The following is a 15,137-nucleotide window of genomic DNA, read 5'->3' on the forward strand; positions in this document are numbered from 1 at the left end:
TAGATTAGTGGTTTCCAGGGTCTGGGGGAAGGAAGAAAGGAGGAGTAACTGTTTGATGGGAATGGCTTTTTCTTTTAGGGCAATGGACAGGTTCCAGAACTAGGTAGTGATGATGGTTGCACAACAGGGTTAAAATGATGAATGTTTGGTTATGTGAATTTTTTAAAGGTTAAAAAAATTATTTCAAAAAATCAGCAGATGTTTGCATTTAGGTGAGATGTATCTGCATAGATCAGTTGACCCCTAGTCATGTGTGTGCTATGAGACAAGCCTTTGTTGCATGCTGAGGAGAATACCAAAAATGGCAAGATGCAGCCTTCAGCACCTTGCCAGTCTGTTTATGAGGAAAGGAAAGGAGGAGGAAGCAGGTAATCCGTTCCAAGTGAATCCATCTCAGAAGGAGAGAGCACCAGATTTGGTGACCAGAGAAGGCTTCTTGGAAGAGATGGGACCTTGAAAGATGAGTGAGCTTCATGTAATCACAGAAGAGGAGAGAGTAGCCCAGTGGCAGAAATGAACAACCCTGGGGAGGGAGAGGAGTATGGGCAAGGACAAGCAGGGATGGCCAGACTAAAGGATTTGTATAATGGAATATCAAGAGATAAGATTGGGGTCGGGCGTGGTGGTTCATGCCTGTAAGCCCAGCACTTTGGGAGGCCAAGGTGGGTGGATCACTTGAAGTCAAGAGTTTGAGACAAGCCTGGCCAATATGGTGAAACCTAGTCTCTACTAAAATTCAAAAATTAACTGGGCATGGTAGTGTGTGCCTATAATCCCATCTACTCGGGAGGCTGAGACAAGAGAATTGCTTGAACCCAGGAGGCAGAGGTTGCAGTGAGCCAAGATTGCATTACTGCACTCCAGTCTGGACAACAGAGCGAGACTCTGTCTCAAAAAAAAAAGTAATAAGGTTGGAAGTATAGGTTGGAGCCAAGCAGGGAAGTCGTGGAAAGCTGGCTGCCAGTGCTTAAATTCACCAGGCAGTAGATAGCAAAGGCTTATCATTGATGATAAGAATAGAAAATGAAATAAAATGGGGAAGACAATAAGGAGACTATTGCAGTAATTTCACTAATTGTAACACAACCCATCATTATTTATTTGGTAAATATTGATTAAGCCCTCATTATACTCCATGCAATCTTCTATGCTAGGGACAGGGCAATATCTAAGATCAAACACATTTCCTGTCCTCCTGGAGTTGCATTCTAGTACACATTTCAAGCATTGACTTCTATGTCCAGTGGACAAATGTAGTTGAAAAGTTAAGGGGTGGATGTGTTAGAATGTAGTGGGGCATGGGTCCTAGAATCAGATTTCTTGGCTTTGAATCCTGGCTTCTGATTGTTGTTAACTGAATGTATGGCCATGAGCCATTTACTCTATGCTTCAGTTTCCTTATAATTTAAGAGGGGATAATTATGGTAGCTCTTTCACAGAGCTGTTATGAAGTTTAATTGAGAAAATAAATGAAAAGGACTTAGGATAGTACCTGGCATGTGGCAAATGCTCAGCAGGGCTTTCTTGTTTTTTGTATCTGAGTTTTTAATTTCTACTCAAGGATTGGTCTCGGTCACTTCTGTTTTTAATGGAGTGAGTCTATTTCAGAATCTTGGCTTATTGTATCTCAGGTCTGAGCTCTTTTTAATATGCTGTATGATTTGGGACATTGAACTTGTTGAATTAATTAGCATACAAACTCTGCCTTCCTAATTCAGGCAAGCTGCAAAATTCTTTCCAACAGATCACAGTCCTGGTCTTGGTTTGGGCAGAAACTTCTAGATAATGCTCCTTCTAGACCCTGAATCAAGAAGTCTTTTGAAGCATCCTGACCTGAGAGAACCTGACAGGGGACCAGACCTTAGCACATCTAGTCTCCCTCTGGAGAAAGCCAGAGTTTGAATTTAATTTCTTTGTGTTACCACATCATAAGGGCCATGGGCCTCCTCAGCTCTCTGTACCTCTATGCCTCTTTCCATGAGCTGGGATGAAATAACCAACTAGAACAACTATCAGGACGTATGTCTTTTTTTGTTTATTATTATTAATTTTTTGAGACAAAGTATCCCTCTGTCGCCCAGGCTGGAGGGCAGTGGCATGGTCTCAGCTCACTGTAACCTCTGCCTCCTGGGTTCAAGTGATTCTCCCACCTCAGTCTCCCAGGTAGCTGGAACTACAGGCGCCTGCCACCACTCTCTGCTAATTTTTGTATTTTTTGGTAGAGACGGGGTTTTGCCATGTTGGCCCAGCTGGTCTTGAACTCATGACCTCAAGTGATCCACCCGCCTAGGCCTCCCAAAGTTCTGGAATTACAGGGGTGAGCCACTGCAACTGGCCTGGAGGTGTGTTCTTATGAGTGTATTAAGAAGGATGCCTTGGAGCTTGTGTAAAGAGATTGCATAAGCTTTGAGGGCCCTTCAATCTGTACCATAAATTGATTGTAGAATGTAAGCTCCTTGAGCAGATAGAATCAATTTTATTTTCCTTTCTACTCCTAAATGGTTAAGCATAGAGCTGTGGACTGAATTGTGTCCTTTCCCACCCCCTAAATCCATTTATTGAAGTCCTCACCTTCAATGTGACTATGTGAGGAGAGCTTTTAGGAGGTTATTAAGGTGAAATGAAGTTGTTGGGTGAGGTCCTAATTTGATGGAGTTGGTCCCCTTAAAAGAAGAGGAAGAGACTGATTGCTGTCTCTCTGCCATGTGATGACACAGTGAGAAGGCGGCTGTCTTCTATTTAGAAAGAGAGCCCTCACCAGAAACCAAATTGGCTAGGAACTTGATCTTGGACTTCCTGCCTCCAGAACTGTAAGAAATAAATTTCTATTGGCTAAGCCACCCTGTCTATGGTATTTTGTTAACAGCCTGAGCAGACCAAGGCATTAAAAGAATATTTGTGGACCTAATTTCAAGATTATTCAGAATTGTGATGACATAAGAATAACATGATAAACTGAACCTAACCCACAGTCCTAATACTCATTTAAATGGATAATGTTGACTTCATCTCCTACCATATATTAGTGAGGCCAAAAGGTTACAAAATTGGTTGGTTAAAATTCCCCCAAGACCCAGTTTTCCTCTAGAGGAGGTGCTAATGAGCAGTGAAATAGATCAAAAGTTAGGGAGAACCATTGTCGGAGAATATGAGGTAAAGAAAGAGCCTGGACAGTTTGTACTTCAGACTTTTAGTTTTTGAACAATTGGCCTCATAGCTGTGTTATCATAGGACGCACCCAGATTGGAGGGGGTGAAAGTGTGAGGGGAGGCTGAGCAGCAGAGGCCTGCCAGTGAGGAAACACTTCACCTGGGCTAGTAGACATGTGAGGTGGTTCCTTGCACCCAGGAGAAGAGATCCTGCTTCCAGAAGAATGACGACGGTGCCTGAGCCCAGCCAAGGATTCAGGTGTGGAGAATTCCTCACTATAGCTAAGCCAGATGGTCCACTTTTATTTTGGTGAAGGCCAACCTGAAGCAAAGGCACTTTTCTTCCGCCATTAAAAAAAACAACAAAGCAAAAACAGAAACAAAAAAGCTTGTGATGTGGAGCTCTGCCAAGCTAGGGCTGGAAAAAAAAGTCCTTTGCTTTCCTTCCAAGGCAGTATGTAAATGATGCTTTGTAGTTTTGTTTGTGCAGCCACTGGGGATGGTTTAGAGTGCCTCACTGAAGTCCATGGCTGCTATAGAATCTGATTTTTATGATTATGAATATCGTATAAGCTGTCTAGGTCCAGTTGTCATCTCCCTGCACAATCATCTTTGGTTGAAGATATTGAATTATATTGAATTGTTATGGAAGCCAAATATCTTCGGAAAGTGATCACCTAAATCTGCTTATGGAAGTTCAAGCATGTGCTTACGTGTAGCTCTGTCCCTAAAGGACAGGACTTTGATCTTTCTGGCTTTTTCTAGAGTTTAGGTGTGGCAGGCATTAACTGAGACATTAATTCTTCACCCAAGGAGGGTTTCTTATAGCTTAACCTAAGGGGTTTTCTGCTTAGCTGGAGAATTTGGAAGACGGTTTTTCATTTCTTGACCAGGTTGTGCTATTTACGAAAATGAGGCCATGTAATTAGGGCCCCGGTGGTGTGTGGATTCACTCACTGGCACAGAAGAGAGACTACAGTGTTTTCATGGGTTAGTGGCTGACTGTGCCCCGTTTCCTTTAATGGTAAATATGTCACTGCTGAGAAGGATGGCAACCAAATCCTGACAGGCAGATTTTCAGAACAAAGTGTTAGTGAGTGAAGAAAGGTCTGTGGAAGCCAGGGAAGGTTTGTCACTGAGTTCTAAGGAACAGTTCTTAAAAAAAAAACAAGCAGCTTCCCAATCTGTCTAGGATTTGGATCCAGCATAAGTCAAACCCCAGGTAGAGCAAAACTCTTTTAGCGTATGCTGGGAACCACCCTGCCCTTCTTCCATGGTGCACTTACAGAAATGAGAAGGGGACTGGGCCTCACGGCTTGGCTGTGACTGCTGTGCCCCAGAAGAAAGAGCCATGTGCAGTGGCCGTCCCATCCATTCACTGTGGCCCAGCATTGTTGGCAGCTAAGCGAAGATGCTCGCGGGTGGTTAGCGCTGGGCCTCAGATTCCTTGTTGAAGGCCCAATGGGGAACCCATGGTTAGAGGAAAGAAGTCCAGGCGAAGCGGAGCTACTTAAGGAGAGACTTGCTTTTAGGAGGTTTCGCTTCATTGACTCAGTTCAAGTTTTATCTTAAAGATACTTTATGCTGGGTTGTGGGGGGTGGTGGAATCAGTCGAGTTTGAGATTCCAGCATTACTCATGAGCCAAGCTTAGCTGCCTGCTTTTAGAATTGCATCAACTTGAGGTAATTTTTTTTAATGTTTTCTAATCCTGGAGCAAATGAAAAGCATTGACAGTGATGCAGATTTCAAGGCTAGTGTCACTCATCTATGAAAATGTTTGTTTTGTTTTGCTTTGGCATGGCCTTGGACGAAACAACAATAAAAAAAATGCTTCCAGGATGAGAGAAGAACACTTTTCCCCTAGAGTTCTGTTAGATAACCCAGAATTGTAAAAAAAAAAAATACTGGCTCTGGGACCTAAAGATCTTGCCTTGAGTTGTAGCTTTGCCACACCATTTGATGTTAGACACCTGAGAAAACTCTTATGTGCCTCAGTTTCTTTCTTCACAAGACAAAGAGATCAAAAAGGCCCTTCCCAACCCTGTGAACTTGACTAGGGAGCCTCTAGGGGCATCTCTGGGGTGTTGGGGTGGCAGCTGAGTAATGGGAATGGAGTGGGCAAGGGTTCATCACTGGCAGAAGCTACAGCAGAGCCCCAGCTTTGCCTGGGCTAGCCGTTTCACCTGGTCACGGAGCTGCACACCAAATGGAAGTTATAAGACTGTGTGACTGAAAGTGTTTATTTGGAGGATGAGTACTAATATCTAATATCTGTGGGGCAGCTGTTTCCCTGGGTGCTCTTCCTCTACCTTGGCTCATGGTGAGGGCACAGCCTCAAGAACTCTGCAGATATGTCTCTTCAAATACATCTTCAGCATAGTCTCAAAATTTCACTAACTTCAGACCAAATCCAAACCTTCTTCTATCCATGATGGAGATATTTTCTTCCACCCCACCACGATAGATCTTTGTGAACATGTATAAAAATTAATGTTGCTGTCTTATTTTGAACTTACAAATTGAAAAAAAAGGAAATTGTTGGCTTTAAAAAATTTTGTAAAGTCTGTTTTCTGTTTGCCAAGAGACTCTGATGGCACAGAGCTTCGGTTCAGGAGTGTGGTGTGTAAACCCCGGTCCTTCTCCATGGGGTAGTAGAGCCCCGGGACTCTAATCCATGCCACATGCGATGACCTGAGCAGACCCTGTAGGAAAACAGAAGCCTCGCTGTCTCCTCATGGAGCAGTTGCTCACAGTCCGTTGTACAGCTGTGGCCTGCTTTGTTGGAAAGTGCAGCATGACTTGATCTTTTAAGCTCTTTTCTCCCGATAGGTATTATAAATAACAACTGGTCTGTGGGAGTACCTGCCAGGAGGGCTTGAGATCTGCATTCTGTACTCAAAAAGCATTGTTTTTTGTAATCTTAACTTCATTAGCAATTACGAGAGAGGAGAAAAATAAAACCCAAAAGCAAAGTGACTTTGTTATGACCCAGAAAATCCAAATTGGGGAAATAAGAATTGAAATTGAGAAAGACAAGCTCCTTTAAAACCTCAAATTCCTTAGAACTTTTCTGAGAAAGTAAGGAACACAAACAGGTCCAGATCCCTAAGATATTCCAAGTTCAACAAGCAAATCAAAGTTTGAATTCAGGCAGGCTGTCGTCGAGAGCTGGAGTTCTGACATTGCACAGTGGCTTCAAAATGCTTGACGCCCTTTTGGTTTCCGTGTACTTAAAGTTAAGAGAAAGTTAAATTGCTCGATGTTGGTTTCTGTGTGTGGGTTCTGGAGGGCTTGCCATCTGTTTTAGAGCTCTGCAGAACCGAGAGGTAAAATTCTGGGACACCGGCCCGAGGAGAAGGGGGTGATGAGACCAGGCTGACACAGGATCACACTGTTGTTATTATGTTTTTCCTCCTTCCACTTTCAAGTCCTAGCAACTCTATTACCAGTCCATGTGTGGTCCTTGTGATCCGTGAAAGAATTCATGAATATCTGTCTTAATCATGCAGATGAGTAGTGAAAAGAAGTAAACAAGGGTTCTCACCCTTTTGGGCAGACATCTGTTACTTACTCCTTAATACTAGCTTACTTTTAGACTTTGTGAAATATTGTGGTAAAATGCACATAACATACCATAAAATTCAGCATTTTTAATGTATGGTTCTGTGGCATTTTAAGTACGTTCACACTGTTGTGAAACCATTACCACCGTCCATCTCCAGAACTTTTTCATGATCCCAAATTGAAACTCTGTACCCATTAAATAGCAACTCCCCATTTTCCTCTTACTAGAGCCCCTGGCAACAACCGTTCTACTCTCTGTCTTTACGAATTTGACTATTCTACGTACTTCATATAAATGGAATTGGACAGTATTTGTTCTTTTGTAACTGGCTGATTTTACTTAGAATAATGTCCTCAAGGTTCATCCAAGTTGTAGCGTGTGCCAGGGTCATTGCTTTTTGAGGCTAAATAATATTCCATTGTAGTATATACCACATTTTGTTTATCCATTCATTCATTAATGGACATTTGTGTCATTTTCACCTTTTGAGTATTGTGAATAGTGCTGCTATGAACATTGGTGTACAAATATCTATTCAATTCTCTGCTCTCAATTCTTTTTTGGGTATATATACCCAGAAGGGGAATTGCTGCAACATATGGTAATTCTATGATTTTTGAGGAATCACCATACTGTTTTTCTACAGTGGCTGCTCCATTTTGCATTTCCACTAGCAGTGCACAGAAGTTCCAATTTTTCCACATCCTTGCCAACACTTGTTCTTTCTTTTTCTTCCTTTTTTTTTTTTTTTTTTTGGAGAAGGGGTTGATAATAGCAATCCTGATCAGTGTGAAGTTATCTCATATGGTTTCATTTGCATTTCCCTAATGATTAGTGATATTGACCTTTTTTAAATGTGCATATTGCCCATTGGTATATCTTGTTTTTAAAAATGTCTATGCAAGTTCTTTGCCCATATTTTAATTAGCCTGTCTGTTTTGTTATTGTTGTGTTGTTGGAGTTCCTTTTATATTGTTGATATTGATCCTTCATCGTGTATTACAAATATTTTCTCTCATTCTGTGGGTTGTGTTTTCACTCTGTTGATGGTGTCCTTTGTTGCAAAAATTTTTAAATTTCGATGAAGTCCAGTTTATCTGTTTTTCTTTTATTGCTTGTGCTTTTAGTATCATATGCAACAATCATTGCCAAATTGCTTTTAGATATATATATTTCTAAGGATAGCTCCTTTCTCTGTAATACCACAAAAACCATTACTTGTAGAAATTTATCTTTGAAGGGATTTTGCCCTGAGATGTCTCTTTTTTACTTGTTTGGAGAGTGGTCTTTATATTACTTGGGAATTGGTTGATTCCACTTTCACCATGCTCTATCATTCTCTTCTCTTCTTCTCAGGGAGATCCCAAAGGCTCATTTATGGATAAAAAGAAAAGAGGGAGTGAGGGAAAGGCTTAGTGTGAAAATAGCCTCAATCATTTGTACTATAGGGGCTAAGGAGAGAAAGGGCAGGTTTCAGAACGTCTGGGGCATATGAGTGGGTTCTTTAGCAATTATGACTTGCAAGGAGTCTGTGACACCAAACTGGACTGCCCTTTGTCTAAGAAGGCTGAGATCTACTTCCTAAAGCACCCTCCTTTTGTCCTCAGGCTGGAAAGATTGCTGAAAAGTGAGCTGGCCCCTAGGTGAACCTCTAAGGAACCTCAGTCCCCCTCCCAAGGACATAATATTCCATACCTGAAACTTCTCCAAGTGTATAGACAGTGACTTTTTATAAATGTTCATTCTTTTTTAGAAAACAATATATTCCTCTTATTTTTATTAAGTGTTGGTAAAACCCTTCTAATTGAAAATCCTTTTCCTCCTTGCCAATTTCTCATACTTTACACATTATTATTTCTGGATTATATTCTGTGTACAAAATCACCATTTAATAGTAACTACACATCCAAAACACTATAGATATTGCTTAGTATAAAAAAGCAACTGGGGAGTACATCACAAATTCATACAATCTCATCTTGAAGAGCAAACTAAATACAGAGACAGCCTGAAGGACATTCTTCTTTACACTTGGTGGTTCCAGAAGAAAGTATTTAAATGTTACATAAGTTTTAGTCTTTTGTCATTACTTATGTCACAGCTGTGGACTTCTGAGCCATGGGGCTGCTGTTTCCTTTAGACAGCCAGTTTTGAGTTAGGTGAGTATTTGAGTATTTTCCTACCCAGCATGTGTTCAGATGTGAGGTGTTTGCTTTTATGCTTGTACATCTGGTATGAAGAACGGTTTTGTGTGCCAATAATTGTCCCTGTGCTGCCGCCTGCACAGTAACTTGACTCGGGAATACAGAGAGCTGTGTCTGGAATTTGCAGTTTTAAGAAGTTGAATGATGACATACTTCATAAAGACAACTCTTTTCAAATGAACTGTAGTTTAATTAGTAGATCCGTCACTTGCCTATGTGTAGACTTGCAGAAGTTGGAGAACAGTTTTACTGATGTCAAGGAAGGCTGGCAATAAGTTTCTCTAATATGCATGTTTCAGAATGCAACGTTAAATTTCTGAAATCTCATTTGGTATTGGTTTTCAAAAAGAATCATTTTTATTCATAGGGCCTCAATCATAAGGGACTAGATATCCAGAGAAGCCAGCTTCTCAGTGTTGCATGCACTTTAAAAAGTCATATTTACCACAGGAGCTAGGAAATGCTTTTAATCGGCAGCATCCCATCACAACTCCTAATTTTAATGTCTGCAAGTAGGCATCCTAACAAAACCACAGCTCAGCCCCCAACTTGACTCGCCTTACTCCTTCCTCTCTCACCGTGCCTCCTTTTCATGGTCTCCAGGGAAGCATGGTCAGGTTTGAAGGAAGGAGAGAAGGCAGAGAAGGACGGAAGTCAGAGCAAGCAGCCCAGGCCCCACTTCTATCTTAACTGGCACCAAGAAAAAGTGCCTTCAGCTGGCACAGTGGCTTGTGGGCACCAGGCTTTGCTTGTTTGCCATAGAAATCCTGGTCGTAACAGAGACCAATGCCATTCAGGCAGTGAGCAGGAAGCTGCTTTTATGGGGAGCTTTTTGGCACCATGTCCAACATACACTCCAGTCAATCACAGTAAAGGGCCTAATAACAGATGTGGTAATTAAGCCTGAAGAACTGTCTCTATTTTTTCATTTTTATTTCAGAGAATAACAAAGTGCTTCATTAAACCTCCAATCGCACAGAATTTTGAATCGGGCATACTGATGTGGTAAAAACTTACATCTCTGTAAGGACTTCCTTCTGAAGTTCTTATCAGCAGGATGCCTCAGAGGGAAGGTTGGATCCTTTTAGCCAGGACAATTATGTTCTTTCTGGGTTGCCCCTTGCACTCCAATACCAAACCATATGCAGAATCTTGGGGAACACCCAGTTTCTTATAAGTACCTTGGATATAAATAAAACAGTTTTAGCTTTTATGTGCCTTTGTAAATATAAAATGTTCTCTGACTCTCTTAGGTTCAATTATACTGCTTATAGCAAGAAATTAACTATAGCTTTCAATCTTAGAAAGGTTTCAGATAACCTGAAACCATGGTAAATTACCATATTTTAATAAGGTAAATTATCTTGAAAAAAATTTAATTACATCTGAAAAGGTCTGTCTTTGATTGTGGCAGTTTCTAAGGCAAATGTCTTCATTAAGGTTGTTTTTCTTTCTTTTTAAATGATGAACATGAATCTGGCTCATCATTAAAGGAAATTAATCTAAGAATTTAATGACTTGGGACAGGTAGAAAAAGTATATGTTCTCAACAGTAAGAATATATGGCTGAAAACTTTCTCTTTAGCTCTTCCTGGATTGTGTGGTTCTCTGTGACCCTGGGGCTCTTGGGAAAGACAGCATGGCTGTCTTTCTGACATGGCTCTACGGGATAGTGTAGATTTGGAAGCCACATTTATATCCTGGATATTATTATTTTTGTTTGTTTCTAATTTCATGTAGCCATAGATCCACTTTGTAAGATTATTGCTTTATTATCTTCTCTCCAAATGCCTACTTCTGAGTTTTCAGGGTACCTCCAACAGAATATGTAGTTGACTAGATTCTTAAATTTATCTCTCTTAACCTGACCCATGAAGCATATGATTTATGGAGAAGAATCAAGATTTAATTATAATTTCAATTCTTGTGTTAATAAAGCATAAACTTAACCTATTCATCCGATTAGCCTAAAAAAGTAATTTGTGTGTATTTAACATTTGTACACACTTATATGCACGGACACATATAAAAACAGTACTAAGCTTTATGGCACTTCATTTTGTTTTCTCGTCTGAAACTTAATATTTACAATTCACTTTTTACTACCTTTGTCCATTCAGACAACCTTTTCCTCCGTTGATGTCAAACATGTTTCTTGCTAAATGTAAAATCAGCAATGTGCAGACTCAGATTTTGCCACGTTAATATATGTTTTAAGAAACCACCCCTATATACACCTTGTATCTAAAAGTGAGAACTCCCAGATAGATACATTGAGGAAGACTTGTGGTCAGGCAGACACCTCCCTCAGGATTATGCAGTTGCTGGAAAAGTAAAGCTTTTCTTTAAATAAGATTCAGAATAATTTCCTTATATCTTTTCCTAAGAAGGGCAAGATTTTCTGGGATGATACACCTCGCCTTTTAGTTCCGGTTCCGTTGCTGGTAGGGAGATATTTCTGTAAGTTGGGGGAGATGACTTGAAGATGAAGTGGAAAATTGGCCAACCAAGGGTGGCCCTGAGCTGAAGCGCCACCTCCTGGGGGAATAGTTCACTCCAGGGATTGTTTCTCAGTTACCCAGGCTGCCTGGTGAGGCATCTGTTCTCCCCAGTTATGGATCCCACTCTGTTATTTCTCTCCCACCTCACCCCTCTGGATCGGTTGTCTGGGATTCACAGGATATGATCCCTTGACTCTCCTCAAGTGCTCAAAATACTTTAATGTTTCATGACTTTATAGATCCTGGTTTTGATCTTACTTAGCAACCGTATATTGATCCTCTATTATATTCTTGCAGATGGGGAGAGAAGTAGAAGTCAGGGAGAAGTAGAATAGGAGACAAGATAAAACCATGGGTTCTGCTTTTAGGGACCCAACAGTCTAGTTGAAGAAGTGGGGCTGGTTACATCAAAAGGTGACCAGCAGCCCAAGGCAACAGAGAAATATCAGATGAAGGATGGGGAGAGTTGGTTCCATTAGAGATTTCTATGCAATTTCCAGTGAAAAGACTAGAGAATTTTTACTTATGTCCTGAACACACTGTTAAGTAGATCTTGGATGAGAAAATAAATTATTTCAAAGAGAGAAGTAAGTTGACAGAAAGCTTATGTAATGGTTTGAATTTCAGACAATTAGGGAGGCTTACATGGGAATTTTAGAAATGAATCATAGGCTCTTTCAAATTAGCAGGATAGGAAAAATATATTCCAGGCAGGAACTATTTCTACCCTTCATAGATTCTTCAATTGAGATATTCTTCATGTATAGTTTAAATTCATTATATTTTATTTTTCCTGTTTAAATTAAATGATTAGGAAGTTTAAAATCTTGAACAAATGACAGTATTATAGTTTATGGAAACTGTTTCTTTATAAGAAGGAAATGATTGTATTCATTGTGATGGGGTGCACTTAATTTTGAGTGCTTTTGGCTGCTGTTGTTTCTAATATTTGCAGTAACATGAAGGTACTGCTATTAAAGACTTTGAATCTTAAAAAAATAGGAGTTGAGGGAGAGAATTTATAATAAAGGAAACAGGGGAATGACATTTGATGAGGACAAGAGCAGAAGAGATTAAAGATTAAGGAAAATGTCAGAGGTTGCAAAGCTTGTGGCCCTGCTGAGTTCAGAACTCACAGTGTTAGTTCAAATACCTTAGCTTCCTTAGTTCAAATTGCCCTTAAAGAGTTATCAGAACCTGCTTAAAATTAAAGGTTTTTTCCCCAGAAAACTGTAATTATCTTGATATTAATGTTCCAGTTTATTTATGTATATATTCTTAACACTATATGTGGTGTGCATTTATGCTCACCTGTGCATAAAGGAAATTTTTGCCTTATTTGGGTAATGTATAACACTTATGTACATTTGGGGCCCATGAAAATATTTTAAAATTTATGGTTACAATGTGACCTTCATCAAAGACCATCACAGACCTTAATTACCTCTCAAAATTAAAACTTAAAAATATATGAATCTTGCCGGGGGTGGTGGCCCATGGCTGTAATCCCAGCACTTTCAGAGGCTGATAGAAGTGAATTGCTTGAGCCCAGTAGTTCAAGACCAGCATGGGCAATGTGATGAGACCCATCTCTACAAAAATACAAAAATTAGCCAGGTGCGTTGACGTGTGTGTAGTCCCAGCTACTCAGGAGGCTGAGGTGAGAGGATCCATTCAGTTTGGGAGGTTGAGGCTGCGGTGAGCTGTGATTGTGTCACTGCACTCCAGCTTGGGCGACAGAGTGAGACCCTGTCTTAAAAAAAAAAACCAAAACAAAATAACCCTTTTTCTTTCTGTCTATATTTCAAGCATATATTTTGAATCACTTTATAACAAAAATCTTTTTCTTTTCTAAACCGTACTAATCTAACACTTCAAGAACATGTTGAAGCAGAGCAGTCTTTCAGTTGCTGTAGACCATAGCAATCTGCTAATTACTGAAGGTTCATTCTAGGGTATTCCCACACATTGTTCTTTCTGGTGAAGCTTGCTGAAATGGGTCCCTGTACCAGCCCACACAGGCAGGCCCCAGGAATTGCGCTTTTTATCAATGGAGATGCAACACTTCAAAAGAGGCTTTAGTGCAGCGAAAGGCTGCCATATAAGTTAGGTGCCATTGTGCCTTTGCTCTGCCTCCTTATCTTGCCTTTGTTACTTCCTGCTGGCTTCTGCTGCCTGGCTCCTAACCCCCTCTGGATGCTCCCTTTGCTGCTCTCAAATGTATGCTCATAGTCGCCTCACCTTGTCCACAGCTGAGATGAATACCAGGCCCGCAAGAATCATGACCAACACAGCCATGTTTGACCAGATCCAGTTATTGAGAATACAGGAAGGCTAATGAGTAGAAAGCCTTAAGCTTTTAAATGAATTTACAGAATGATTAACTATTAATTAAGCCCTTGAAAGTTCCCATACGTTCTCTTCAGAGACTACATCCTTTTTTTTATTTCTAATTAAAACAAATATCCCCCAAACAAAACTTTCAATGTTTTTTACATATTTATAATCACTAGTATTGCAATCATTTTGTTTCAACTCTAGAATTTTCCACTGCAGTTGTATAGTTTAGCAATTAAATGAGATAATCTTGACCTTCCATTTCTGCCTTTTAGATATTAAGAATAATGATTTCAGGATTCCAGAACAACTGATTTGCATATTCTGAGCTTTATTTTTCCTATGGGCCATGCATTCATTCAAGAATGCCAAGAACATGTAGAGATGAACAGTGTACCATTCTGACATTAAGGAGTTTGGTAGCTAGTGGAGAGATGAGCGGTGTGGTTTGTGTTACTACTCTGACAAAGAACACATCAGCTACTCTTGGGATGTTTCAGGGTGTTACAGGAGCAAGGAAGAAGAATAACAAAGTTAGCCAGGGAACTCTTCTAAGAGGAAATGACAGTTGATTCTTAAAGAATGAGTAAGAATTAAAGCTGACCAGATAGTTAAGGGCATTCCAAGAAGGAGCAGCATGGGCGAAGACAGAGGAGTGAAAACTTCTAATGTTTGGGGAAATTCAAGTACCTGAGAATTGTTCAGGTGACATATGTATGAGTTTGCTGAGTGATGAGGTTGGACTCAGATATCTTGAGTCTTAAATGCCAGTTTGAATTTTACCTCAAAGGCAAGGTCTCAAAAGCTTTTAAGAAGGGGAGTATGGGGTTGTTTGTTTTCTTCTTGTAAATGTGTTTCAGTTCTTTTTAGATTCTGGATATTAGCCCTTTGTCAGATGGGTAGATTGCAAAAAATTTCTCCCATTTTGTAGGTTGCCTGTTTACTCTGATGGTAGTTTCTTTTGCTGTGCAGAAGCCCTTTAGTTTAATTAGATCCCATTTGTCTATTTTGGCTTTTGTTTTCATTGCTTTTGGTGTTTTAGTCATGAAGTCCTTGCCCATGCCTATGTCTTGAATGATATTGTCTAGGTTTTCTTGTAGGGTTTTTATGGTTTTAGGTCTAACATTTAAGTCTTTAATCCATCTTGAATTAATTTTTGTATAAGGTGTAAGGAAGGGATCCAGTTTCAGCTTTCTACATAGAAAATGTGGCACATACACACCACGGAATACTATGCAGCCATAAAAAGGATGAGTTCACGTCCTTTGCATGGACATGGATGAAGCTGGAAACCATCATTCTGAGCAAACTAAGACAAGAACAGAAAACCAAACACCCTGTGTTCTCATTCATAGATGGGAACTGAACAATGAGAACACT

General features: G+C 40.1%; 1 protein-coding gene across 1 annotated transcript in view; it reads left to right on the plus strand.

Annotated features, from left to right (window-relative positions):
• MEGF10 (multiple EGF like domains 10) overlaps positions 1-15,137 on the plus strand; it is a 182,452-nt gene that overhangs the window by 12,585 nt on the left and 154,730 nt on the right. The gene's annotated exons all lie outside the window — the stretch shown is intronic.

The sequence above is a fragment of the Macaca mulatta genome, chromosome 6 (assembly GCF_049350105.2).
Source record: "Macaca mulatta isolate MMU2019108-1 chromosome 6, T2T-MMU8v2.0, whole genome shotgun sequence".
NCBI classification, from domain to species: Eukaryota; Metazoa; Chordata; class Mammalia; order Primates; family Cercopithecidae; genus Macaca; species Macaca mulatta.